The sequence below is a fragment of the Phyllobates terribilis genome, unplaced genomic scaffold (assembly GCF_046119375.1).
Source record: "Phyllobates terribilis strain yellow unplaced genomic scaffold, ASM4611937v1 Scaffold_13__5_contigs__length_258822181, whole genome shotgun sequence".
Lineage (NCBI taxonomy): Eukaryota > Metazoa > Chordata > Amphibia > Anura > Dendrobatidae > Phyllobates > Phyllobates terribilis.
The window spans coordinates 57,082,898-57,092,294 of record NW_027362773.1 but is presented as its reverse complement, the minus strand read 5'-3'; the positions used below and the strand labels follow the sequence as shown (position 1 = coordinate 57,092,294).

The 9,397-nt window shown below is 41.8% G+C and overlaps 1 protein-coding gene across 2 annotated transcripts in view; it reads left to right on the top strand.

Annotated features, from left to right (window-relative positions):
* Positions 1-482: 482 nt before the first annotated feature.
* The window catches only part of MPPED2 (metallophosphoesterase domain containing 2), a 198,764-nt gene continuing 189,849 nt past the window's right edge, over positions 483-9,397 (top strand). The window contains exon 1 of one of the 2 annotated variants that reach the window (XM_073658081.1): positions 483-736. The gene's annotated coding sequence lies outside the window, so the exon portion shown is untranslated. Of the gene's footprint in view, positions 737-2,080; positions 2,338-9,397 lie in introns of those variants that run through there. The other variant, XM_073658080.1, reaches the window with a different exon arrangement.

Sequence of the window (9,397 nt, the reverse complement as noted above, 5' to 3'; positions counted from 1 at the left end):
AGTGGCAGCCCCCCTCCTGCTCCCTGACCCAGTGGCAGCCCCTCTCCTGCTCCCTGACCCAGTGGTAGCCCCTCTCCTGCTCCTCTTGACCCAGTGGCAGCCCCTCTCCTGCTCCCTGACTCAGTGGCAGCCCCTCTCCTGCTCCCTGACCCAGTGGCTGCCCCTCTCCTCCTCTCTGACCCAGTGGCAGCTCCTCTCCTGCTCCCTGACCCAGTGGCAGCCCCTCTCCTGCTCTCTGACCCAGTGGTAGCCCCTCTCCTGCTCCTCTTGACCCAGTGTCAGCCCCTCTCCTGCTCCCTTACCCAGTGGCAGCCCCTATCCTGCTCCTTGACCAAGTGGCAGCCCCTCTCCAGCTCCCTGACCCAGTGGCAGCCCCTCTCCTGCTCCCTGACCCAGTTGCAGCCCCTCTCCTCCTCTCTGACCCAGTGGCAGCCCCTCTCCTCCTCCCTGACCCAGTGGAAGCCCCTCTTCTGCTCCCTGACCCAGTGGCAGCCCCTCTCCTGCTCCCTGACCCAGTGGCAGCCCCTACTCACTGCACTCTCTGCTCTGTCCTCAGATCGAGGCTGCTCTCATTTTCCTCCCTGAGTCTCTCATTTCCACTGTAGAGCAGCCGGGGGACCCTCAGGGTCGAAGGTTTCACCCTGTCTGCTCCTCCTGACAGCACCTCCCGACCCCCAGCCGCCATGGAGGAACTCCCAGCACAGCACTGACTGCAGCCCAGGAGCCAGGCAGCAAGGTAAAGACTCCTCATCCTCAGCCCACATTATAGCAAAGGGGGATGTAAATCAGATAGAAACAACACACAAAGCCTGTGGGTTAGAGGTGCCTTGTCATTGCCTGCAGCAGGGCAGACAGGGCTGTGCCCCCACAGCACAGGGCAGGGGGCAGAGCAGGGGGCACTCACTGGGCTTGTACTACTGAGCAGGATTTTTCTTTGCTAATTAATTGGAGAGCGACATGATCTGCCCTCTCCCTCCCCCTCTTCTTCCTTCTCTTTCTCATTCCCCCTCTCTCTCTCTTTCTCTTCCCCTTCTCTCCCTCATCTTCCAGGTGGAATACAGGGATCAGAAGGCATTACATGCATTTTGCAAGGTCTGGGGGGCATTGCAATGTCACATCAGGCCAAGAGGAGGGGGCACAAATGGAATAATATTCCCAGGGAGATGTCTATTGTGATGGAGGCTGGGCAGTCATATACAGACACATCCCCGCCTCCTCCTGCACAGGGCACATATACTGTACTGTATGTCCTATAACAATCCCCCTGGTGATCTGAGGCCTTGGCGAAGGGAGGGATTTGTGTATAACAAAAAGAAAATAAGTAAGTCACGCAAAGCAAGTCATTGCAATCTGTGCGGAAAAAAAACCCAAAACTATATTATTTATCATTTCTGTCCACTTACAATACGCACAAGTTTGATTGACAAACCTGGAGGGTTCCGCAAGGGGTTAATAAGTCTTTGTAGCGACCACTGTGTTATAAGGCTACTCAGGGATAGGATGGAAATATATAGCAGAGGCTTTGATGTTTTAAACCCTTGCACGATTTTATTTTTAACCCCATCTGGGCTGGGGGCGGGAAAGTAGAAGTTCCAAAATATTTTTTGAATTGATTTTTATTTTATTTTGGACTTCATTTTCGTTTTACAGAATATATTGTCCAATTTATTAAGTCGGGTGATTTGAATCGTGGTAATAAAATAGCTCGTTTCATGTAATATCTCAATGGAATTTGTGGATTTTGTTTATTATGATCAAAAAAAGAGGCAAAAAAAAAAATCTTAATTTTACAAAAATGGATTCTTTTGGAAAATTTTAACGGTTTTAAAAAAATATATTTAGCTTTATTTAATAATGGGTATAATGTAGATAATTCACCAGACAGTTAAAAAATAGAATGAGAAGAATGATCATGGCATTATAGGTTAGAACTCTTCGTCTATATGTAGTAATTATATAAAAAGCCCCCCTCCCTTGGCTGCTGCCTTTTAATAGCTTGCCCCCTAATAATCGCTCAACCTGTCATATCCCTGGTGCAGTGTGATAATATTAATATCTTCCATCTCCCCCCTCTTGCCTGTCTGTCCTCAGACTCTGTATTTCAGGTGCAGTTGTGAGCCAAGTGCATGCCCATGTCACAGCCTCTGGTCACTGATTGTAATCAATCAATCCCAGAATAAGGCAGAGGGGAGGGGGAGAGGGAGACAGGGAGTGTGTCAGCCAGAGAAAGAGAGGAGGACTGAGAGGAGACACTGAGGATCAGCCAGCAGGGAGATCTCTGCCTCTACAGGGAAGACCATCAGCGAGCAGCATCCAGCCCAACATGGACTTTAATAGGTAGCGAGCAGCACTCTCTGTCCGCCACACACACTTTGCAGAACTCCTAAACCCTTGCTGGGCAGGGGAGGGATAGATTCTAGTGGCTTGGACCCTTTAAGAAAGCATCAGTTTGCATGTTATTTTGTTTGCATGTTATGTACTAATAAAGCTAGGGCCATCCGCAAAGAGTTAAATGTATTCTACCGGTCTGAAGTATGTGTTATTTTATCCGCTGCATTATGTATGTTTGCATCCTTGGTGTATTTTCCCGGCATGTAGTGGTGTTGGGGATTTATTTGCATGCCATGTTTGTAGGTATGGCGTTTGTTTGGTTTCATTCTAAATGGGGACATTAGTTTCTGTAATTATGTAACCGTATGAGGTCTGTGTGCTGCCAGGGGGGAGTTTTTGTGCACATACAATATTTAAGTGGCGTATACAGGACACCTGCTTAGAGGGATGGCAAGACTGGCATCAACTACAAACTACCAGTGCAACATGAGGGCAATAGCTAGGCAGCGCAATGTTAGGCAGCCGAGGAGAGTGGCTTTAGGATGTCTAATGCCGGCTTACTTTGCAGATGTATTATATTGGTTCATTTCTTGGATGGTTGAATTGCAGCGTGGAAGGCTAAATTCCTGCCAATTATATGCAGCTAGTGTTTCCCAGATCCACAATTAAAGTACGATACATATGATGTGGCACGTTACGCTACTACAGAAATTGCTCCATGGACTTTCCAAATGCTTAGAAATTAATAACAGTTTGATTAAAACCCACAGTTATTGCATTGGGACGCCCCCTCCTTTCCCATGCAGTTTCATGGCATTATGCGTTCCGGCAGCTGCTGTATTAAAGTCCTCTATACTGATGTGGAGAAAAAGCCTTTATGTCTTATGATTTTTAATTGATACATAATAATATTTCTGTATATATTTTACGCTCCCCCTATACGTAGTGTATATGGATTGTTTATTTAGTCTAGTCCAGTATGTAGTGATATTGTGTCTTATGTGTCAATAACAGTTTCATGTCAGGCGTGATCTTTCTGCTGTATTCAATCCACTTCCGAATGTTTTCTTGTCTTTGTTATAGACTATTGCTGATATACGGTGATTACATGTTTGTCTGTAGGATACTGTATTTAGAGTATAAATATATTGCTGTCGCTTCTACGTATATCGTCACAGTGATATCTGTATTTGGGGCCATTGATACACAAATGTAACCGGACTGAAGTTATTGTGTAGTTTCATAGTTCAGAGTTAAAATGATTTATTAGGTTTGTCAAAAGTTCTGATTTTGGCAAATTACAAAATTGTTTCTGCTTTTCGGTACATATATAACATACTGTATATAAGTGTGTTAAACTGAGCGTCAGATATATATGTACATCTGAAGACCTGAGATAAGCACATACAACACGCTGCTATATGTCTTGAGCATTAATGTATAATGCTTGTAAATATATTGAAATAAATAACACATTTGTGAAAAACATTAGAAACACGTTCCAGCTCACAAGGTTAAAAACTTGATGTATTATTAAAAAAGGACAACCAGAGATGTCAGAATTCGCACTGTTAAGCCCTTGTTCACACGTCTGCTTTTCCTATAGATAGCACACATGCAGTACAGTGACATCCATGTACGGTCTATTTTCATAGACCCAGCCATTACAATGAACTAGTTTGGTGTGCAAGTCGAACCGCACTAGGACAATTGTCCGGTGTAGGTTTTTTGGCTTTTTTGTGGACAATCGCTCCTCAAAGAAAAGAGCCGTAGATTAGTAATGTGTCTGTGCGCTCTAATATGTGTCTATTTTTATATTTAAAAGAGAGGGCTATCTACAAGTCAGTGCTTCATCTACCCTGGGTTAGGTAACCGTGTAATGTAGCCTTGCCTAGTGTATTAGACTCTGTATATATTGACACACAACAACTGAATTTGCAATGTAGGATAAGTTTCCATGTAGGGAAAATGCAGCAGGATTCTGCGGGGTATTCACTGGCAAAAACCTTCTGCATTTCACAGCACCAGATTAATGCATTATATTTTTAAGAGATCTCATGCACCGCTGCAAAAACTATCTACAGTACAAGGTGACAAGTGTTGCAGATGTGAGATTCACAGCATGTCCGCCTGTGATGCAGGTGTCAGGGTGAAATGGAAGGCTCCCCGCAACCGTGCAGAGCGGCAAAAATCGCTGCGGCGGCTCAGCTGTTGAAGCAAAGGAGAACGTAAACTTAAACTTTTTCTATAATATTCAGTAATAGATTTACCTGCAGTCCCATGTAAAAGAGACCCATTCTGATATTACAGTGGGATTGTCAATTATGTAATCTCTGATATTACACTGGGATTGTGGATTACATAATCTCTGCTATATCTGTGATATTACAGTGGGATTGTGTAATCTCTGATATTACAGTGGGGTTGTGGATTACGTAATCTCTGATATTATAGTGGGATTGTGGATTATGTAATCTCTGATATTACAGTGGGATTGTGGATTATGTAATCTCTGTTATATCTGTGATATTAGAGTGGGATTGTGGATTGTGTAATCTCTGATATTAGAGTGGGATTGTGGATTGTGTAATCTCTGATATTACAGTGGGATTGTGGATTGTGTAATCTCTGCTATTACAGTGGGATTGTGGATTGTGTAATCTCTGCTATTACAGTGGGATTGTGGATTGTGTAATCTCTGATATTACAGTGGGATTGTGGATTGTGTAATCTCTGAAATTAGAGTGGGATTGTGGATTGTGTAATCTTTGATATTACAGTGGGATTGTGGATTGTGTAATCTCTGATATTAGAGTGGGATTGTGGATTGTGTAATCTTTGATATTACAGTGGGATTGTGGATTGTGTAATCTCTGATATTAGAGTGGGATTGTGGATTGTGTAATCTTTGATATTACAGTGGGATTGTGGATTGTGTAATCTCTGAAATTAGAGTGGGATTGTGGATTGTGTAATCTCTGAAATTAAAGTGGGATTGTGGATTGTGTAATCTTTGATATTACAGTGGGATTGTGGATTGTGTAATCTCTGATATTACAGTGGGATTGTGGATTGTGTAATTTCTGATATTACAGTGGGATTGTGGATTATGTAATCTCTGATATTACAGTGGGATTGTGGATTATGTTATCTGCACAGTAGCTGGATGAGTTGAGGCCTGGCTCTAAACTTTTGTGCTGACTTGTCTGCGTTAAACTCTGTGATAATGGGTGCATGACATGCAGTGTTGTGTGCTCCTCATAGTTCTCAGCCGGTTGCTCAGCCTCCATAGGTCTCTGGGTAACATCTGTCTGCTTATGGCGGCTTCTTCTAGCAGCGTTGCATTGTAGATTTCTCATAGGTATTTACCTCTCAGGATCGAGTAATTGTGCCATTTCGCAGCGCAGCAGAATCTCTAGCTGTAAATGCGCAGAGCTGTGAGCCCGGCTGCCGGAGGAAGCAGGTGTCGTCTTCCTAGAAAACAGCCATTCAGAGGAAAATTAAGAAAAGCAGCTGCTGATGGGACTTTTTTAGGGAGTTTGATGGCGTTTTTATTTTTCATCTATACTAGTACAATCCCTGTCAGATACATTTTGAGGAAGAACAATAGCAAATTTATATCCGTTTTTTTTTTTTTGTAAAAAACATCACGGAAACCACTACAGGACTGCAAGACCTTACGGTATATATCCTGGAGAAAGGGTTAAATAACATCAGCGTCATTGTGTAGTGTGGTCTTTATTCTGTGCATATGATTGGATGAAATGTAGATGGTGAGTAGTCTAGAAGACATCCTCTATGGTGCAGATGTAGCAGAGTTGAGTTTGCGATTTAACCCATATACGTGAGAGCAGCACCGTGGTTCAGTGGTAGCACCATTTCTTTTTCTTGGGTCTAAGAACAACATCTGTATAGTTTTATGTTTTCATAGTGTTTGCGCGGGGGGACTTCTCCGAGTAATTCCTCCCACACTCTTAAAAAATACTGAATAATTTGTTATTTTGACTGTGAATCTTAATGTGACTGATGAAAACTCCTGCACCGCCTTACAGGATATGTTAGTGCTGTATAGCAGAACCATAATAATTTTTGGGTTTACATAGGACTACTAGGACAAGAAGTGCATTGTTTTTGCACAAAGAGTTAAACTTGCTGTATCTAATCTAATCATTCGTATAGTTATCTATAAACTATAGTTATATTTTGACTTGATCAATGCTGCTATATTACTGCACGTGTCATTTAGACAAAACCACCCTGTTCATATTAATCAATCATTTCTTTTTCTTTTTGAAGGGTGGACAAGTTTCTAATTTTATTATAATTGTTACATTTATTATGTTTTGTAAATAGTTTTTCAAATAGGACATTGTCACGTTCTGCTCAGAAAATGGCTCTATGGCGTGTCCATAGTACTTCATGTTTCTGGCCCATTAAGAAAAACCAAAACATAATAATATCAGAAAAATACAGGCAATATTAAAATGAAGTAATGCTGCAAATGTAAGAGTCAGGCCCCGTGCAGATGCCGGTATTTGAGATTTGGTTTGTTTCCTAAATACTGCATTGATTAAAATATATATGTGTATATATTATTATATACAGATATATATTTATATAAATTAAATATATTATTAAAATATATATTTTATATATATTATATAAATAATCTGAGACCCAAACTGCAACCCTGTCTACCTCTGATGTACACAGATTTGTCATAGCTTCTGTGAGAAAAATAATCGAGGCATATTCCAATGCATGGCGCATTATGCTACAGCGTATAGAATATGGCGCCACGCGAAGGTGGCGTATGCCGGCACAAGCAACGGCAGCCCTAGATATAGTATAGTTCTTCTATTGTACCATTATCAGGGCCAGTCAAAGGATCCTATAAAAGAGACCACTACTACTAGTACCTTACCACATGTGCCGCCATGTCGTCCCATATTTTATTCTGTCTATTAATCCTTTATCTTTTTCAATTAATAGATTTTTTTTTTATATACTTGAAGGTAATGATCTGCTGACATGTCAGACACAGAGGGGTTAAAGGGTCGTCCGCATCGAGCACCACACGAAATTAGTAATCAAAGGACTACTGTGCAGACAGGCATGTGATTGAATACCCGCTCAGCGCTGTTTGGCCTCTTTTCGACAGTCTGCTGTATCGTATAGGACTTGATAAAAGAAAAAAATAAGGTTAAATATATATTTGAATTACTTTTAATAAAGTAGGATCGGCTCAATATAACATTTTATAATAGCTCAGAACTAGAACAAGGAAAGAGTTGCCAATAGCAACCTATCAGGTTCCAGCTCTCATTTTTCAGAGGCCCTCTGGAACATGAAAGCAGCAATATGATTGGTTGCGATTAGTAACGATATGTTTTCACTGATAACATTCTCCAGATTTGGGCACTTTTTTTCCCCATAAATGAGAGAGAGGTGCAGAATGATCCACAGTATGAGGTGCACCTCACAACAGGCTGTAACTTGTGATACGTTGTGTGCCCCTAATGGTGGATAGCCTGCCAGCTCACGTGGCATCTCAGCATGCTTTTATAGGTGACAATAGTGAGTCTGCAGGATTATGCACCGGGGAAGAGTCTGGCCGGCAGTGCACTGAGGCCGTGATACTCATCAATATGGAGCTGCACGGCCTCGGTGATATTCAGGCTCTGTGGGCACCGTATGTATGGAGGTACCCGGTGCACCTCCATGGCATCCCTACTTATACTGCCATAGCACCGCTCTAAACTCCTGTAATCCAGCACCAGTGCGGTGGACATTGCTGAATTTCCTAACGGCTTCTGGACTTTCTTTCGGTCAGTTGAGATCCTATCGCAGTTATGTGCTGTATATAAATGCCAGATTACAGAGAATCTCACTGTCTTCAATTTGATGCATTTCTTTATTTTATTAACATTCGTAGAGTAACCGTTATTTTCATTCAATTTTTTTTCATAACTGATTAGTACATAATTTTCTCTGATAAAATCTCTTACAATTTGCTTCTTTCTCCTCCTGGACTGATCTTTCTCTCTCACTCTCAGTTCATGGGTAAAATGTGTCTTCGGTGATTACAGATTTCCACAATACTGAGATAGGAGATGGCAGTTGTTGCTTATAAAATTCTATGGAAATCTGTGACTATGGTTTTTAGGGGAATTTGCAGAAAAATGTCTGTATTTGCTTCTAGCTTCTCCTTTCTCCTCCCCTCTACATAGAGTATTATAAGCACCAACTGCCATCTCCTATCTCAGTAATGGGAAGATCTTTCTTCACTGAATGCAGATTTTACCCATAAATAGATAGTGAAAGATCAGTCCTGGAGGAGAAAGAGGAAGATTTCTGTCATAAGATATATTACAAAGGTGCTAATTATTATGTGTACTATTGATTTAGAAAATGACAGTTAGGCCTCATTCACATGTCCATGTTGTATGTACCAGTTCTATCCTTTTTTTTTCATGGATAAAAGGGCCAATACATGACTATGGATCTGTGAAAAACATGTACAGCACACGGATGGCATCAGTGTACAGTCTGCGTGCTGCCAATGATTAACATTACCAAGTATAGGAGAACCTTTATAATTTATCCATCCGTAAAAAACACTGATGACATTGATGGTAAAAACAGACACACGGACCGTACGCTGATGACACACTGATCCAAATCACTGATGACTCCGGTACCATTTTTTCACTGATGTGTGAATGAGGCCTTATTCTTTAAGTAATTGGTTTCTAACAATATGCTTAAGGACTTATTTTTCCATTCCTTGGTTTGCACGCATCATTCTATTAGATCTTTACGATTTTCTGATATTTAACTCCTTCACTACTTCACTACCTCTGATGTACATGTACCTCAAAGGTGGTGTCCCTGCCTTTGATGTGGAGTCACATGCCGAGCCCACATTTCATCAGCCATCAAGTGCCTCTAGCAGCGGCTGTTAACCAGTTAAATCCCGCAGTTAATCACTGACAGCTGGATTCAACACACGCCGGCGTAAAGCGTGTCATTCATCCTGCCTATCTGTGCCCCTGTCACGGGATCG